This window comes from Meles meles, chromosome 7 (assembly GCF_922984935.1).
Source record: "Meles meles chromosome 7, mMelMel3.1 paternal haplotype, whole genome shotgun sequence".
Classification (NCBI taxonomy): domain Eukaryota; kingdom Metazoa; phylum Chordata; class Mammalia; order Carnivora; family Mustelidae; genus Meles; species Meles meles.
Genome location: NC_060072.1, coordinates 21,466,189 through 21,483,370, shown reverse-complemented (window position 1 = coordinate 21,483,370; position 17,182 = coordinate 21,466,189). Strand labels below are relative to the sequence as shown.

Genomic DNA, 17,182 nt, shown 5'->3' with positions numbered 1-17,182 from the left:
ATATGAAGAAGTTATACACAAGCCTAATGGTATCAAAAATCAAAAGCCAATAATAGATATGCACAGAATAAAGAGAAAGGAATCTATCTAACTAAAAAAAAAAAAAAGCTAGAAAACCATGAAAAAGAGCGAGAGAGAAAGGAGCAGAGAAAACTACAAAAACAACTAACAAAGTAACAGAACAAGTGACAGAGAATGAGTAACAAAATGGCAATAAAAGTGTATCAATAATTACATTGAATGTAAATGGACTAACTGCTCCAAAGATATATAGTGACAGAGTAGATTAAAAAATAAGACCAATCTATGTGCTGCTTTACAAGAGACTCATTTTAAACCTAAAGACATGCATATTGAAAGTGATGGGACAGAGAAATGTTTATCATGCAAATGGATGCCAAAAGTTGGGGTACCAATACTTATATCAGGCAAAACAGACATTAAAACAAACACTGGGGGCACCTGGGTGGCTCAATTGGTTAAACCACTGCCTTCGGCTCAGGTCATGATCCCAGAGTCCCAGGATCAAGTCCCGCATCAGGCTCCCAGCTCCACTGTGAGTCTGCTTCTCCCTCTGACCTTCTCCCCTCTCACGCTCTCTCATTCTACCTCTCTCAAATGGATAAATTCTTAAAAAAAAAAAAAAAAAAACAACAACAACAAAGACTGAATGAGAGAAAAAGACAGCATAAAATCATAAAGGGGACAACCCAACAAGAAGGTATAAAAATTTTAAGTATTCATGCACCCAATGTGATAGCAACCAAATACATAAAACAGTTAATAACAAACACAAAGGAACTAATTCGTAGTAATACAATAACAGTAGGGGACTTTAACATTCCATTTTTGTCAATGGACAGATCATCCAAACAGAATATTAACAAGGAAATTATGTCTTTGAATGACACACTGGACCAGACGGATTTAACAAATAAACACAGAATACTCAATTCTAAAATAGCAGAATACACATTCTTTTCAAGTGTACATGAAACATCTTCCAGAATACATATACAGTAGGCTACAAAACAAGTCTCAATAAATACAAAAAGATCAAAGTCTCCTCATGCATCTTTTCTTCTTTTTTTTTCTTTTTTTTATTTATCCATTTGTCAGAGAGAGAGAGCAAGCAGGGGGAGCAGCAGATAGAGGGAGAAGCAGGCTCCCCACTGAGCAAGGATCCCAATGTGGGACTGGATCCAGGACCCTGGGATCATGACCCGAGACAAAAGCAGACACCCAACCAACTGAGCTACCCAGGTGTCCCACCATGCATCTTTTCTGAGGACAACACTATGAAACTAGAAATCAACCTCAAGAAAAAATCTGGAAAGAGAACAAATATGTGGACATTTAATAACATGCTATTAAACAATGAATGAATCAAACAAGAAATCAAACAAGAAAAAAATACTACGAGAAAAACTGAAAATGAAAACACAATTATACAAAATCTCTAGGATGCAGGAAAAATGGCACAAAGAGGAAAATTTATAGCAATACAGGCTTAACTCAAAAAAAAAAAGAAAATTCTCAAATAAACAACCTAACCTTATACTTAAAGCAGCTAGAAAAAGAAGATCAAACAAAACCTAAAACCAGAAGAAGGAAAGAAATAAGAAGTAGAGCAGAAATGTATGATATAGAAACTAAAAGAAGCAATGGAAAGATCAATGAAACCAGGAGATAGTTCTTTGAAAAGATTAAAAAATTGATAAACCTTTTGTAAGATTCATCAAAAAAAAAGCTCAAATAAACAAAATCACAAACGAAAGAAAAGAAGTAACAGACACCATGGAAGTACAAAGGACTATAAGAGAATATTATGGAAAATGATATACCAAAAAATTGGACAAACTAGAAAAAATGGGTAAATTTCTGGAAACATATAATTCACCAAAACTGAAGCAGGAAGAAATAGAAATTTTAAACAGATTGATTACCAACAATGAAATCAAACTGGTAATCAAAAACTCCCAACAAACAAAGTCCAGGACCAGACAGCTTCACAGGCTATTTCTACAGAACACTGAAAGGAGAATTAATACCTGTTCTTCTCAAACTATCCCAAAAATTAAGGGGAAGGAAAGCTTCCAAATTCATTCTAAGGGGCCAATATTACCCTGATACCAAAATCAGATGAAGACATTACCAAAAAAGAGGATTATGTGCCAGTATCTTTGATGAGCATTGATGCAAAAATTCTCAACAAAATATTGCAAGCTGAATCTAATAATCCAGTAAAAACATTATTCACCATCATCAGATGGGATTTATTCCCAGGATGCAACGGTGGTCCAGTATTCACAAATCAATCAACATGATACATCACATCAATAAGAGAAAGGATAAAAACCATACAATCCTTTAAATAGATGTAGAAAAAGCATCTCACAAATTACAACATCCATTCATGATAAAAACCCTTAACAAAGCAGGTTTAAAGGGAACATACCTTAACACATAAAATTGAAGATGGCACAAAGAAATGGAAAGACATTCCATGCTTATGGACTGGAAGAACAAATATTGTTAAAATGTTTGAAGTACCCAAAGCAACCTAGACATTTAATGCAATCCATGTCAATCAAAATACCAACAAAATTTTTCACAGAACTAGAACAAACAATACTAAAATTTGTATGGAAACACAAAACACCCTGGATAGCCAAAGCAAACTTGAAAAAGGAAAAATCTGGAAGAATCAAAATTACAGACTTTAACTTGTATTACAAAGCCGTAATAATCAAAAAACATTATGGTACTGAGTCACCTGGATGGCTCAGTTGGTTAAGTGTCTGCCTTCAGCTCGGGTGATGATTCTGGAGTCCTGAGATCCAATGCCAAATCAGCTCCCTGCTCGGCGGGAAGCCTGCTTCTCCCTCTCCCACTCCCCACCTTGTGTTCCCTCTCTCGCTGCCTCTCTGTCAAATATTAAATCAATAAAAATCTTTAAATTTAAGATTAAAGTTTAAATCTCTAAATTTAAAACTAAATTAATTTTAAAAAATACAACTATGAAGTCCATCTTTGATAAGTGAAAAATATGCAATGAGAAAAAGACATTCTCTTCGACAAATTGGTGTTAGAAAAACTGGACAGCTACATGTGAAAGAGTGAAAATGGACCACTTTCTTACATTGTATACAAAAATAAACTCAAAATAGATTAAGGGCCTAAATGTGAGATCTGAAACCATAAAAATTCTAGAATAGAGCACAACCAGTAATTTCTCTAACACTGATCATAGAAACAAGCAGTTGCATTTTTATACACTAAGAATGAGAAGAAAAGATATTAAGGAGTCGATCCCATTTACAATCGCACCAAAACCATTAGATAACTAGGAATAAGCCTAACCAAGGAGATAAAGGATCTGTACTCAGAAAACTGTAGCACACTCATGTAGCACATGAAAGAAATTGAAGAAGACACAATGAAATGCAAAAACATTCCATGCTCATAGACCGGAAGAAGAAATAATGTTAAAATGTCTGTGCTACCCAGAGCAATCTATACACTCAGCGCAATCCCTATCAAAATACCATCGACATTTTTCTCAGAGCTGGGACAAATAATGCTAAAATTTGCATAGAACCAGAAAAGACCACAAATAGCCAAAGGAATGCTGAAAATAAAAAAAAAAGACAAAAAACAAAGCTGGGGACATCACAATGCCTGACTTTAAGCTCTATTACAAAGCTGTGATCATCAAGGCAGAATGGTACTGGCACATAAAAGACATACAGATCAATGGTACTGAATAGAGAACCCAGAAATGGACACCCAACTCTATTGTCAACTAATCTTAGACAAAGCAGGAAAGAATATCCAATGGAAAAAGACAGTGTCTTCAACAAATGATGTTGGGAAAATTGGATAGCCACATGCAGAAGAAACTAGACCATTTTCTTACACCATACACAAAAAAAGACTCAGAATGGATGAATGTGAGAAAAAAAGAGAGCCCCTCTGCTGCTGGGTAGTTCCTACCCAACTCAATCCCTCAATACACTGAGAACCTCCCATCCTCAACAGATTCCATCCCAGACAACCCTGAAGAAGGGGAGAGGCTTAGAAAACTTAATTATATCATGTACCACCATCAAGCATACTATACCCAGAGCTAAAACCCCCAAGAAATACACCAGAGATTCTGACCAAAGTAGTGGGTAGAAAAGCAATTACAAGAAATAAAAAGCATCAAGATTGTAAAGAAAGAAGAAAAATCTCTTTATTTGAAAATAACATAACCATGTATATAGATAGAAAACCTACCAAAAAAACCTACAAAAAAAAAAACACTAAAATTAAAATTTGTGTTTAATTAGGGAAATTGTGTGAAAAGTACAGGGAATTCTCTGACCTATGTTTGCAATACTCCTATAAATATAAAATTACTCAAGACAAAACATTTTCAAAAAAGAAATTTTTCTCCAAAAAACATACAACCAAATAAAGTGTGTTTAAGCAGAGGTGTAAGATACAACTCAAAATATAAATAGCAACTGTATTTCTACATGCCAGGAAAGAACAATCAGAAATCAAAGTTTTGTTTTAAAATATCATTTACATGAGCACTGGGTATTATATAAGACTGAAGAATCACTGACCTCTACCTCTGGGAGAAAAAAAAAAAGATTCCAGGGGAGAAAGGAGAGATTAGAGACAGAGATACAGATTTGGGAGTCATATGGACTGTCCAGGATAGGGATCCTAATAGTTCATTGCCTGGAGAGGAACTATCTTCTTCCTTCTACCACTCACTTGCCCAAGTATTCGAAAAGCTTGTAGAAGGATTCTGATTGGCTTGGATGGTGTGTCCAAACCTATGGTCAAGAGGGTGGGTTATCTTGATTGGCAGCCTCTACGAAGACCATTTACATGAAAGGATTATTTCCCAGAGGGTAGAAGAGTGCTGTACAAAACAATAAATATTATAGCAAATGTTTCCCAGTCCACTTCTTTTTTCTCATTAAATATTCAATAAATATTTGTCGAGCAAATGATACTATCAACATAAAAAATACCATTACAATAGCATGAAAAAGATGAAATGCTTAGGGATAAATCTGACAAAAGATGTGTAAACATGATACTGAAAGGAATTAGACAAATGATCATTAAACAAATCATTAAACAAATGATGAGATAATATCAAGTTCATAAATCAGAAGACTCAATACTGTTACGATGTTCATTTTTTAAAAATTGATCCTGAGAGTCAATGTAATTTAATCAAAATCCCAGAAATCTTGTTTTGTAGAAACTAACTGATTTTGAAATTCATATGGAAACAGAAAGGACCTCAACGAGCCAAAATAACTTTGAAAAAGAACAAAGTTGGAGACTTACACTACCTGATTTTAAGACTATGATGAAACTATATGGTAAATAAGAGAGACGGTATAATATTAAAGATAAATCAATGGAACAGAATGGAGGAATACAGTACATTTAAACATATACATATATGTGATTGATTTTTGACAAAGGCACAATATGGTAAATAAGAGAGACGGTATAATATTAAAGATAAATCAATGGAACAGAATGGAGGAATACAGTACATTTAAACCTATACATATATGTGATTGATTTTTGACAAAGGCACAATTGCAATTCATTGAAGAATTCAAAAAATTGTGCTGAAACAAATGGATATCCTTAGGCCAAAATAAATTAACGTAAAAAATTAAAAGGAATCATATATTTAAAAGCAAAACTTAAAACCACAGAACTTCTACAGGAAATATTGTGAGAAAATTTTGTGCCCTTAGGTTAAGCAAAGATTTTTTTATAGAACATCAAAATACCCTACAAGAAAATCACACAAACTAAAACTTGACCAAATTTAAGAATTTCTGCTCTTCAAAGACACCATTAAGAGAATAAAAAGGAAATGAACTAAGAGAAAACATTTGCAAGTCACACTTCCCATATATTCTTTAATCCAGATAAGAAATCCTAAAATACACTAATAATAATACCAACAATCTAATGAGAAAAAAAGTGAGCAAAAGATTTGAAGCAAATACTGCAACGAAGTAGATATACAGATTGCAAGTAAAAAACATGAAAAGAAACTCAACATCATTTGTCTTTAGAGAAATGTAAATTGAAAGTATGAGACACTAGTCATATCTATTAAAATGGCCATGATCAAAAAGACTTCACAATGTTGACAGTGTAATTTAAATCGACTACAACCCTCACAAACTGCAGGTAGGCACATAAAATAGTACCAACCACTTCAGGATAATAATTTGGCAGTTTCTTAAAAATTTAAACATATAACTACTATACAGTCAGCAATTCCACTAGGTATTTAGTCAAGAGAAATGACAGCACATGTCCACACAAAGATTTATACAGAAATATTCATAAAGCTACTATTTACAGTAGTCCAAAACTGAAATAACTCAAATGTTCATTAATAGATGAATGGATAAATAGTGACACATCCATACAATGGAACACTACTCAAAAATTTTTAAAAAATGGAATACTGAAATAAGCAACAACATCAGTTGAAAATCTAAATCAGTTAGATTCACAGATTCCCTTCTCTTCTTGGAACAGCAGAATGGGAGTTATTCTCTGGAATGGATTAAAAAACTCATGCTCTCTGGACTACAAGATAACAGGCAAATTTGAGGGAAGGAATACCAAGTGGTATACGATAGTCATTAAAACATTTTTCAGGACTGTTTACTGAATGATTTTTCCTTTTCTTACATCTTTTAAATATGAACTTTATCTTAGAGTAAACTCTAATATGCATTACTGATCTATTTTATGGGTTTTCTTGTATTCCTTCATTTCTCTATTCTGGCACCAGATTTGTATTTTTTAGTATTATTTATAATTGGGGGGACACAGATCTTCTCATTGTTACTTGTTTCACAATTTTTTTCTGCAAATTACTCTAGATGCCTATGAAATAAGAGTACTAATATGAAGACCACAGATAGAAAACCAGTTATCATATAATTTTAATACTATAAAAAAGAAAGTTTGTGAATGCCTGTCAAAAAGGGAAAAATTAAGTTTCACCTATACCGTGGAATAACATCTACCAAATTAAGTAAGTCTGGTCTCTACATATAGAAGTTGAGAGTTAACCCAACATATTAAGTGAAAAAAGAAAATTGCAGAATATTGTTAATATCCTAATGTTGTACATGTATTAAGCCATTTATATCCACACATTATTATTTCCATTGTATAAGATTTACATTAAAATAGAAAAATGCATGCAAAAATACAACATTCACCTCTGAAATATCTGAAGAGTCAAGATTATTACGTATTCACCTTCAAAGAAAAACAAAAGGCAATAAAATACAAGGGGAGAAAACACAGGTTTACTCCAGATTTTGAAGAGCCTTATAACATGTCAAGAAACTTAGTCTTTATTCTGCAAGCAACCTGGAGTTAAAAGGGTTATCAGAAAGACACAAAGCATCAGAAAGATAATCAGATCAGTGTTTCAGAAAGAGTTCTTGTGACAGTTGGAAGGTGAACAGAGTGAACACATTGTTGGCAGGAGTCAGGCTAATATGTCAAGGAAAGAACAAAGAAATCCGAACTAATGTAGACAAAGTGGTAGAAAGAGAAGAGGGAGGAAATCAAATAGATATGTCTAAAATAAAAAATATGGGAGAAGGCATGCATAAGATAGGATAAGAGCAAAAGAATGAAGTTTCTACCATGGATGAAATGCATGGATGATGAGATATTTCCATTAGAGAGAACTGCGAAGGGCAGTGGTGTCTTTTGGGGAAAGTCAGGATTCATTTAAACTTAACTAGAACACTATGTTACTCAGGAATACCTCAGCAAAGGATGGAAAAGAAATGAGAAAATATTGTAAATTAGCTCAAACTATTTCTAAAATGCCCTGTGTGTTGTTATGGAACCTTATAAATAGCTAATAAGGGTGAAGCACATGGATGGTTCCATGGGTTAAGCATCCAACTCTTAATTTCGGCTCAGGTCATTGTCTCAGGATCATGAGATTGAGCCCCATGCAGAGCTCTGTGCTCAGCAAGTAGTCTTCTTGAGATTTTCTCTCTCCCTCTCTCTCATCCCTTAGCCCTTACACCCACTCACATGCACGTGTTCACTCTCCCTCTCAAATAAATCTTTAAAAATAAATAAACTGTTAATAAGGGAAGATACTGATATTTATAACTAAAATAAGATCCAGGGTCCATAGATTTGATTTACCATTCCATTCTCAGTTCCCCATTATCAGAAAGAAACAAAAATTATAATAGCATGAATAGAACTCTCTAGTGCATGTCTGCTTTCCTAAATAGAATGGATGTGGATACATGTAATCTTTTTTTAAACAAGGAGGTTTAGCATAGAATTTTAGCATATATGTAAATATATTTGACTGCACCTATTGACAGAGCCTGTAGGCACATATCCATGTATCCACAGCACATTCACACATATTTGAAACACTACAGATAAGCCAGACCCCGAGATTCTAACTAAAAATTTAACTTAAAAAATAAAACTTGTTTAAAAGCTTAAGCTTCATGCTAATGTCTACTTCATTCCAACTTTTTGCACTGTGCTCCTCATTTATCAATGATAATCTCAAATTCAAAAAGAAGACCCATATTAACATAAATCTGTTTTACAAAATTCAAAAGTTTCTAAGTAGTTGTAAATGCTTATTACGTATTCCCAAAAAGGGAAATTTATAGATCTTTGGTGTTAGTATAAAATGCACTCAATTCTGCCTCCTGTACTTACTTGTCAATATTTTAAATTCTGTTTGTGGGAATTCTTGCCCAGGATGAATGCTCTGAGCCAACTGGAGATCCCCTATTACCATAGATTTAATGTGCAACAAACTGGATTACTATGTTTTAGGACAAACATAAACAAAATGGGTTTTCTATAGAGCTTTCAAATAACCAGGACATTCATGAGTTAGAGCTTTCATATATTAGAGAAGACTACTCATAAATAAACTGTAAACCTGAGTTTCTTGGGCCAGTTTTCACAAGTATAGCAAATAAAACTTAGGCACGCTATTCCACATATTGATCATTACACCCTCTACCAACTTATGGGAAATATCCACGAGCAACATAAGACTGTTTCAGCTGTTCTTTTTAAATGTACATTCAATTAATTAACATATAGTATATTATTAGTCTCAGAAGTAGAGTTCAGTGATTCATCAGTCTTATATAATACCCAGTGTTCATTACATCACATGACCTTCTTAATGTCCATCACCAAATTACCCCATCCTCCCATCCCCCTCCCTCCCAGCAACCTTCAGTTTGTTTCCTACAGTTAAGAGTCTCTTATGTTTTGTCTTCCTCTCTGATTTTGTCTTGTTTTATTTTTTCCTTCCTTCCTCTCTGACCCTGTTTTCTTAACTTCCACATATGAGTGAGATCATAGGACAATTGTCACTCTCTAACTGACTTATTTTGCTTAGCATAATACCCTCTAGTTCCATCCACCTTGTTGCAAATGGCAAGACTTCATTTTTTAAATGGCTGAGTAGTATTCCATTGCATATACTACATTTATCCATTCATGTGTCGATGGATATCTGGGTTCTTTCCATTGTTTGACTATTATGGACACTGCTGCTATAAACATTGGGGTGCAGATGCCCCTCTGGCTCACTACATTTGTATCTTTGGGGTGAACACCTTAATAAACATCTTAACAGACTGATTCCATTTTTGGATGAACTGGACAGACGTAAACATGATTTGGAGCACTCTAAGCTCTAATCTCCACAGTGATGATATAATTTTATTATCATGAGCTTCTATTATCACTAGAAGCATCTCATGTGGATCAAATGTGTCTAAAATAGTGCGACCATACATGTACATTTAAAATTTCCAGTTAGGGGGCGCCTGGGTGGCTCAGTGGGTTAAAGCCTCTGCCTTTGGCTCAGGTCATGATCCCAGGGTCCTAGGATCCAGACCCACATCGGGCTCTCTGCTCGGCGGGGAGCCTGCTTCCCTTCCTCTCTCTCTGCCTGCCTCTCTGCCTACTTGTGATCTCTGTCTGTCAAGTAAATAAATAAAATCTTAAAAAAATAAATAAAATAAAATTTCCAGTTAGGGGTGCCTAGGTGGCTCCATCAGTTAAGAGCTTGCCTTCAGCTCAGGTCATGATCCCAGGGACCTGGGATTGAGTCCCACATCGGGCTCTCTGGTCAGCAGGGAGTCTGCTTCTTCCCCTTTCTCTGCCTGCCTCTCTGCCTACTTGTGAACTCTGTCTGTAAAGGAAATAAATAAAATCTTTAAAAAAAAAAAAAAGAAAGAAAGAAAAGAAGCTACATTTCCTTTAAAAAAAAAAAAGAAAGAAAGAAAACAGAGGAAAACTAGAGCATCTATTTCAACCTACTTTCAACTTTGTCACTAGAGCTAAAAGTATAAAACATATTCCTCCCAGCCCTCACTTCTCTTCTTCTCCACCTGGATATATTTCATGAAAAATAAACCAATTGACAAGGCAGATTAATCTCTCACTATTATGCTAACACTGATTTTGGTGGCAATTGTTCTTCTTGTCCTCATTCTCTTCTTAGATAACAATATTTCCAAAGTTACTATGGTAGGCAGAATAACAGTATCCCAAAAATATTCCATACCTTAATCCTTGGAGTATGTGACTATGTTATGTTGCATGGCAAGGGGATTTCAGGTGACAGATGGAATTGTTAATCAGCTGACCTTATCCTGGATTTTTTAAAAGATTTTATTTAGTTAGTTAATTATTTAGTTATTTGAGACAGAGAGCATAAGGGGGGAAAGTCAGAGGGAGAAGCAGACTCCCTGCTGAGCAGGGAGCCTGATGAGGGACTCAATCCTGAGACTCCAAGATCATGACCTGAGCCAAAGGCAGTTGCTTAACCAAATGAACCACTCACATGCCCCTTATCCTGGATTTTTTTCTCCCCTAAAACAACTGCATTTACTAGAACGACTAAAATAATGAGAGGATAATTCTTGTCTTGTTCATGAATTTTATACCATTTAATATGATATTTGCTATTGGATACCTTTTGACATTAAGTAAGCATTTGTTTTTTCATATGAACAAAAAGACAAAGAATAGCATAACAGATAAAAAAAAAAAAACACAGACTTAGGATTCAAACTGCGAGGTTCAGATGCTGGTTCCATCTGTAACTGCATGACCTTGGTAGGATTAGGTACCCACTCTGTGCCTCAGTTTCCTTATCTATATAAAATAAGCAAATGAGTACTAGCTACTTCATAGGGTTGTTAGGAAGATTACATTAGATAGTCCATGTAGAGTGCTAGATCAGTGCCTAATACATACTAATCATTGTTTCTATAGAAAAAGTAATCCAGAATGTTCTTACTGTTTGTTAAATTTGTTTAGGGTATAATTCAGGATCATATAGGTTTTCCCTTTTAATACATTAACATATTCAATTCCTGGTAAGAATCATCTCTATGCTCCTGGAATTAAGTTTGTCTCCCATGCTATATATGTTTAAATATAATCCTGGATTGCTATTTATAATTTAGGATTTTGCATCCTTATTCATATGTAAAATTGGTCTCCAGTTTTCTTACCTCTTTCATTTCAGTTTTGGTATCAGAGTAGGTAAACTGAAGGGTTTTCTGTCTTTTTCTAATCTCCAGAATAAATCAACTAATCTAGAAATTAAATTATCACTAGAAAATTTGAAAGAACATGTAAAATAACCTAGGACTAGCACTTCTGTGGAGTACAGCCTAAAATTTTCCAGTGTGTTTATGGTTATTGATTTTTCAATACAGTCACCTTAGACATGCATCAATCTGTAACTGACATTTTTCTAGGAAGTCAATTATTTCCATTTGTTTTCTAATTTACTGATTAAAAACTAGATATATTTTTATATCTATTATCTTCTGTACTCACAATGCTATCACCATTTTCATTCCTAATGTTCTGTATTATTTTTTTCTTCAGGTTTGCCTAGATGAATCTATTTTATTGTCATATCCAAAGATATAGTTAGCATTATTTTTATCAAACATCTACCAAATGAGTCATTTATTCACGACTTGTTTGTTTACTTAGTAATTTACTACTTTCTGGAGTTTTCTTTGTATTTTGTTTTTTTGTTTTTTTAAGAGAGAGAGGGAAAATGCAAGCTCCATGCCCAACACAAAGTCTGATGTGGGCCTTGATCTCACAACCCTGAGATCACGACTTTAGCTGAAATCAAGAGTCAGACACTTAACTGACTGAGCCACTCAGGCACCAAATTTACTATTTTCTGTTCTTAACTATAACAATTCAACCATACAACTTTTTATTATATCACTTTTTAAAAGATTTTATTTATTTATTTGACAGAGAGAGAGAGATCACAAGTAGGCAGAGAGGCAGGCAGAGAGAGAGGGGGAAGCAGGCTCCCCGCTGAGCAGAGAGCCCAATGTGGGGCTTGATCCCAGGACTCTGAGATCATTACCTGAGCTGAAGGTAGAAGCTTAACCCGCTGAGCCACACAGGTGCCTCTAGTATATCATTTTCTTTAGTTGAATGCTTAGTTTATTCTTTCCTATTTAAAAATAAGATCATTACAGGCTATGACATTTCTACTGAGTAGGATTTTGTCCAGATCACTTAGGTTTTGACAAGTCATATTTTATTTCAATTATTATACATGGAGTTTATAAAATTCAGTTTTTATTTCCTTTGTACCCTGAAAATTAGTGCTTGCTTTTAAACTTACAAATGCTTAGATTTGTTGTCTTTTAAAAATATATTTCTAGCTTTACTATATTATAGTCAGAGGGTATAATTATTCAATTTCAAATTCCTTTAGATGTCCTTTGGAAACTAGTATATGGTTTTCTTATGTTACATGAGCACTAAAATGTATATTCTCTGTTCTTAAAGGTAGGATGTATATTTTTTAAACTTTCTAATTACATAATTCATACCATCCATAATCCTACCTTGTCTCTACTTCACCATCTAAATCTGAGAAATGTTGCCATACACAGTATTATGACTGTGATCAAACTTTTTATTTTCTTTTTTATTTACATTTCACTGAAAATTTTTATTGGCCTTTTGGACAGACACAGGAATTTATTTGCTAAGAAAGATAATCCCATCATAAAACCAGCATGTGACCTCCTCTTTGCTGATTCTGTGTTTGGCCCCAACACAGACTGTCCCGTGCTCGTTATCTGTGATGCTGAAAACTAGCCTACTCAGAGTAGTACCACATGGAAATCCAGGCCATAGATACCAATGCCTGAGTCATATTTGATCCCCAGATCAATGTGTTCCTGGACCTCGAAACCAAATTTCCAATATCAAAGAAGCTATTTTTTTTCTTTTCTAAATAAGTATTTTATGTATTTATTTTAGAGAGAAAGAGAGTGAGAGCAGATGCATGAGCCGACATTGAGGGGGCAGAGGGAGGGAAAAAATTTCAAGCACCCAACAGGGTGCTTCATCTCATGACTCTGAGATCATGACTGGAGTTGAAATTGAGAGTTAGAAGTTTCGCCACCAAAGCACCCCAAGAAGTTATTTTTCCTTAACTCATTCTCCTGCACCTTTGGACTTTTTTCTAGGATTTCTTCTGCCTTGGCCCCAGGGACTGTGCAGTATACAGCAATTTTTTTCATTTCTCCTGATGCCAAAGGACCAGAGAGTGTATTTAGCTTTGGAGAACACAGGGGTCTGGCCTGTGAGCTGCTCCAGCACTTTGGCTGCCTCACTCAGTCTGTCTCCACTCTCCCCCACACAGATGTTGAGGCAGTACCTGTGGATGTGAAGTTCCTGAATGGGGATCTCCTTTTCACCTTGATCTTATCCAGGGTGAACAGAAAGACAAAATTTGTGATTGAACTGTAATCAAATATTCTTTGGGGCACTGGTAGCTCAGTCAGTGAAGCATCTTCCTTTGGCTCAGGGTCCTGGGATAACCCCACTGAGCAGGGAGCCTGCCTCTCCCTCCTCTTCCCACTCATGCTCTCTCTCGCTATCTCTGTCTCTCTCTCTCTCACTCTCAAATAAATAAATAAATAAATAAGATCTTTAAAAATAAAAATAATTGTCTTTGTATTTCTAAATTTGTTTCACATTTTGTTATGTTCTTCAGTTAAGCAAAAGAATGACTGATCTTTATGGATTATATATTTTATTATTACCATATTTTATTATTGTTATGTAATACTCTTCAGCTTGAATTAGATTTTCTTGGCTTTTAACATTGCTGTCTAAGTTTTCTCTTTCTTTCTATTTAACTGGTATAGTGTTAACTATCCATTTATCTTCCTTCTATTTCTGTATATGCAGTCCATATATACAATGGAATATTACGCAGCCATCAGAAAGGATGATTACCCAACTTTTGCATCAACATGGATGGGACTGGAGGAGATTATGCTGAATGAAATAAGTCAAGCAGAGAAAGTCAATTATCATATGGTTTCACTTACTTGTGGAACATAAGGAATAATATGGAGGACATTAGGAGAAGGAAAGGAAAAGTGAAGGGGGAAAATTCAGAGGGGGAGATGAACCATGAAAGACTGTAGACTCTGAGAAACAAATTGAGGGTTTTAGAGGGGAGAGGAGTGTGGGGATGCGTGAGCCTGGTGGTGGGTATTAAGGAGAAAACATATTGCATGGACCACTGGGTGTTACTCGTCAACAATGAATCTTGGAATACTAGTTCAAAATAGTGTTTGGATTATGGACATTGGGGAGGGTATGTGCTATGGTGAGTGCTGTGAAGTGTGTGAACCTGGCAAGTTACAGACTTGTTCCCCTGGGGCTAATAATACATTATATGTTAATAAAAAATAAAAAAAAATTTTTTTAAACTAATGATGTATTATATGGTGACTAACATAATACAATTAAAAAAAAAAAACAGCCATAACTGCAATTGGCTTTCTATGTTTTACAATCTGAGAAGTTTTGACTTTTAATATGTTCACATTTGGTATTATTCCTGTGACTGAATTTTATATAGTCTTTATTATCCTTTCCTACTCTTTTTATGCTTTCTTCAGTTTTTAAACACTTTATGTTAGTCTTTTAAGTTTTTACAAATACATTAAACTGTGTTTCTTATTGATGTCAAGAACTAAATTATAACTATATTCATCCTTAACAAAGTATAATTTGCATTTTCCTTTCTTACTTTCTCACCCCAAAGTCTTGATCAAATAATGTGGAATTTTAATGACATACCATTATTTCCTCTTCATGACATTACAGAAACATTTCTTAATAACTGTTTTGTATCTGACAACCATATTATCAACAATGATTTATGCTTACTGGTTTTATTTTAACTGTGGTTTCTTAAAGATTCAATAAGATTTTATGATATATGGTTGATATCTTTTACAGCCATTATCCATCTATTCATCTATCCATTGTCATCTGCACTGCCTCCATTACTTGGCTATTGTACATAATGCTACAATAAACACAGTGGTGCGTATATCTTTTCAAATTAGTGTTTTTGCATGCTTTGGTAAATATCCAGTAGTGGACTTACCAGATCATATGATACTTCCATTTTCAATTTTTTGAGGAACTTCCGTACTGTTTTCCACGAGGCTACACAGGTTCATTATTTCTACCAACAGAGCAGAAGGAATCCTTTTTGTCCACATCCTCATAAATATTCCTTTCTTGTGTTGTTGATTTTAGCTATTCTTACATGTGTGAGGTGCCCTGTCATTGCAGTTTTGATTTGCATTTTTCTAATGATGAGTAATATTAAGCATCTTTTCATGTGTCTGCTGGTCATTGGGATGTCTTCTTTGGAGAAATGTCTGTTCAGGTTTTCTGCCCATTTATTAATTGGACTTTTGGGGGATTTTTTGGTGTTGAGTTGTAACAGTTCTTTACACATTCGAGCTACTAGCTCTTCACTGGATAAATTATTTGCATATCTTTTCCCATTCAGTATGTTGTCTTTAGCTCTATTGTTTCCTTTGTTGTATAGAAGCTTTTATGTTGATATGGTCCCAACAGCTTATTTTTGCTTTTGTTTCCTCTGGAAACAAAGGTTAGGTTTCCTCCGGAAACCTATCTAGAAGGATGTTGTTATGGTCAATGTCAGAGACATTAATGCTTGCACTGTATTCTACAATTTTTATGGTTTCAGGCCTTTCAGATCTTTAATTTATTTGGAGTTTATTTTTTGTGTATGGTGTAAGAAAGTGATCCAATTTCATTCTTTTGAATGTAGCTATTCAGTTTTCCCAAAACCATTTGTTGAAGAGAATGTCTTTTTCCCACTGCATATTTTTGCTTTGTTTGTGGAAGATTAATTGAAGATGTAATCATGATTTCTAGGTTGCTTTTTCTGTTCTAATGATCCTACATGTCTATTTTTGTGCCAGCATCATACTGTTTTGATTACTACATTTTCTATTCTGTCCTATTAATCTATATGTCTATTGTGACAGTATACCATACTGTTCTGATTGCTACAACTTTGTAATTTATCTTGAAATCTGGGATTGTGATTCCCCGAGTTCTTATCTTTTTTCAACTGCTTTGGCTATTTGGGGTCTTTTCCAGTTCCATGAACATTTTAGGATTGTTTGTTATAGTTCTGTGAAAAATGCTGTTGGTATTTTAATAGGGATTATGTTTAATGTGTAGATTGCTTTGGGTGGTATACATATTTTAACAATACTTATTCTCCTAATCCATGAGCATGGGATATCTTTCCATTTCATTGTATTGTCTTCAACTTCTTTCACCAGTATTTTATAGTTTAAAGAGTACAGGTTTTAGAGAAGGAGGCAGGATGGTAGAAGAGTAGGGGACCTCATTTCATCTGCTCTCTTGAATTTAGCTAGATATCTATCAAAACATTCTGAACACCTATGAATTCAACCTGAGATATAAGAAAAGTTCTGCTGGAATTCTACAAGTAGAACAGCAACCACTTTCTCCAAGACAAGAGATGCAGAGAAGTGAATCTGAAGGGATATATATATACCTGAAGAAAAAGCTGGGGAGGAGCCTCCCTAATGCAGTTACCAGAAAGTGATATGGCAGGGAAGCACAAAATCAGAAATGTTAGAAATCTACTCCAGTGAGAGATATCCATGCCTGAAAGGTGCTCAGGTAGCAAAGTAAGGTAGAATCCTCGGTGGGACACTGT

General features: G+C 34.6%; 1 protein-coding gene and 1 pseudogene across 12 annotated transcripts in view; both read right to left on the bottom strand.

The window, feature by feature from the left end:
• The window catches only part of ANKS1B (ankyrin repeat and sterile alpha motif domain containing 1B), a 1,113,728-nt gene that overhangs the window by 982,419 nt on the left and 114,127 nt on the right, over positions 1-17,182 (bottom strand). The window lies entirely within an intron of this gene.
• Positions 13,120-15,674, bottom strand: LOC123945874 (annotated as a pseudogene).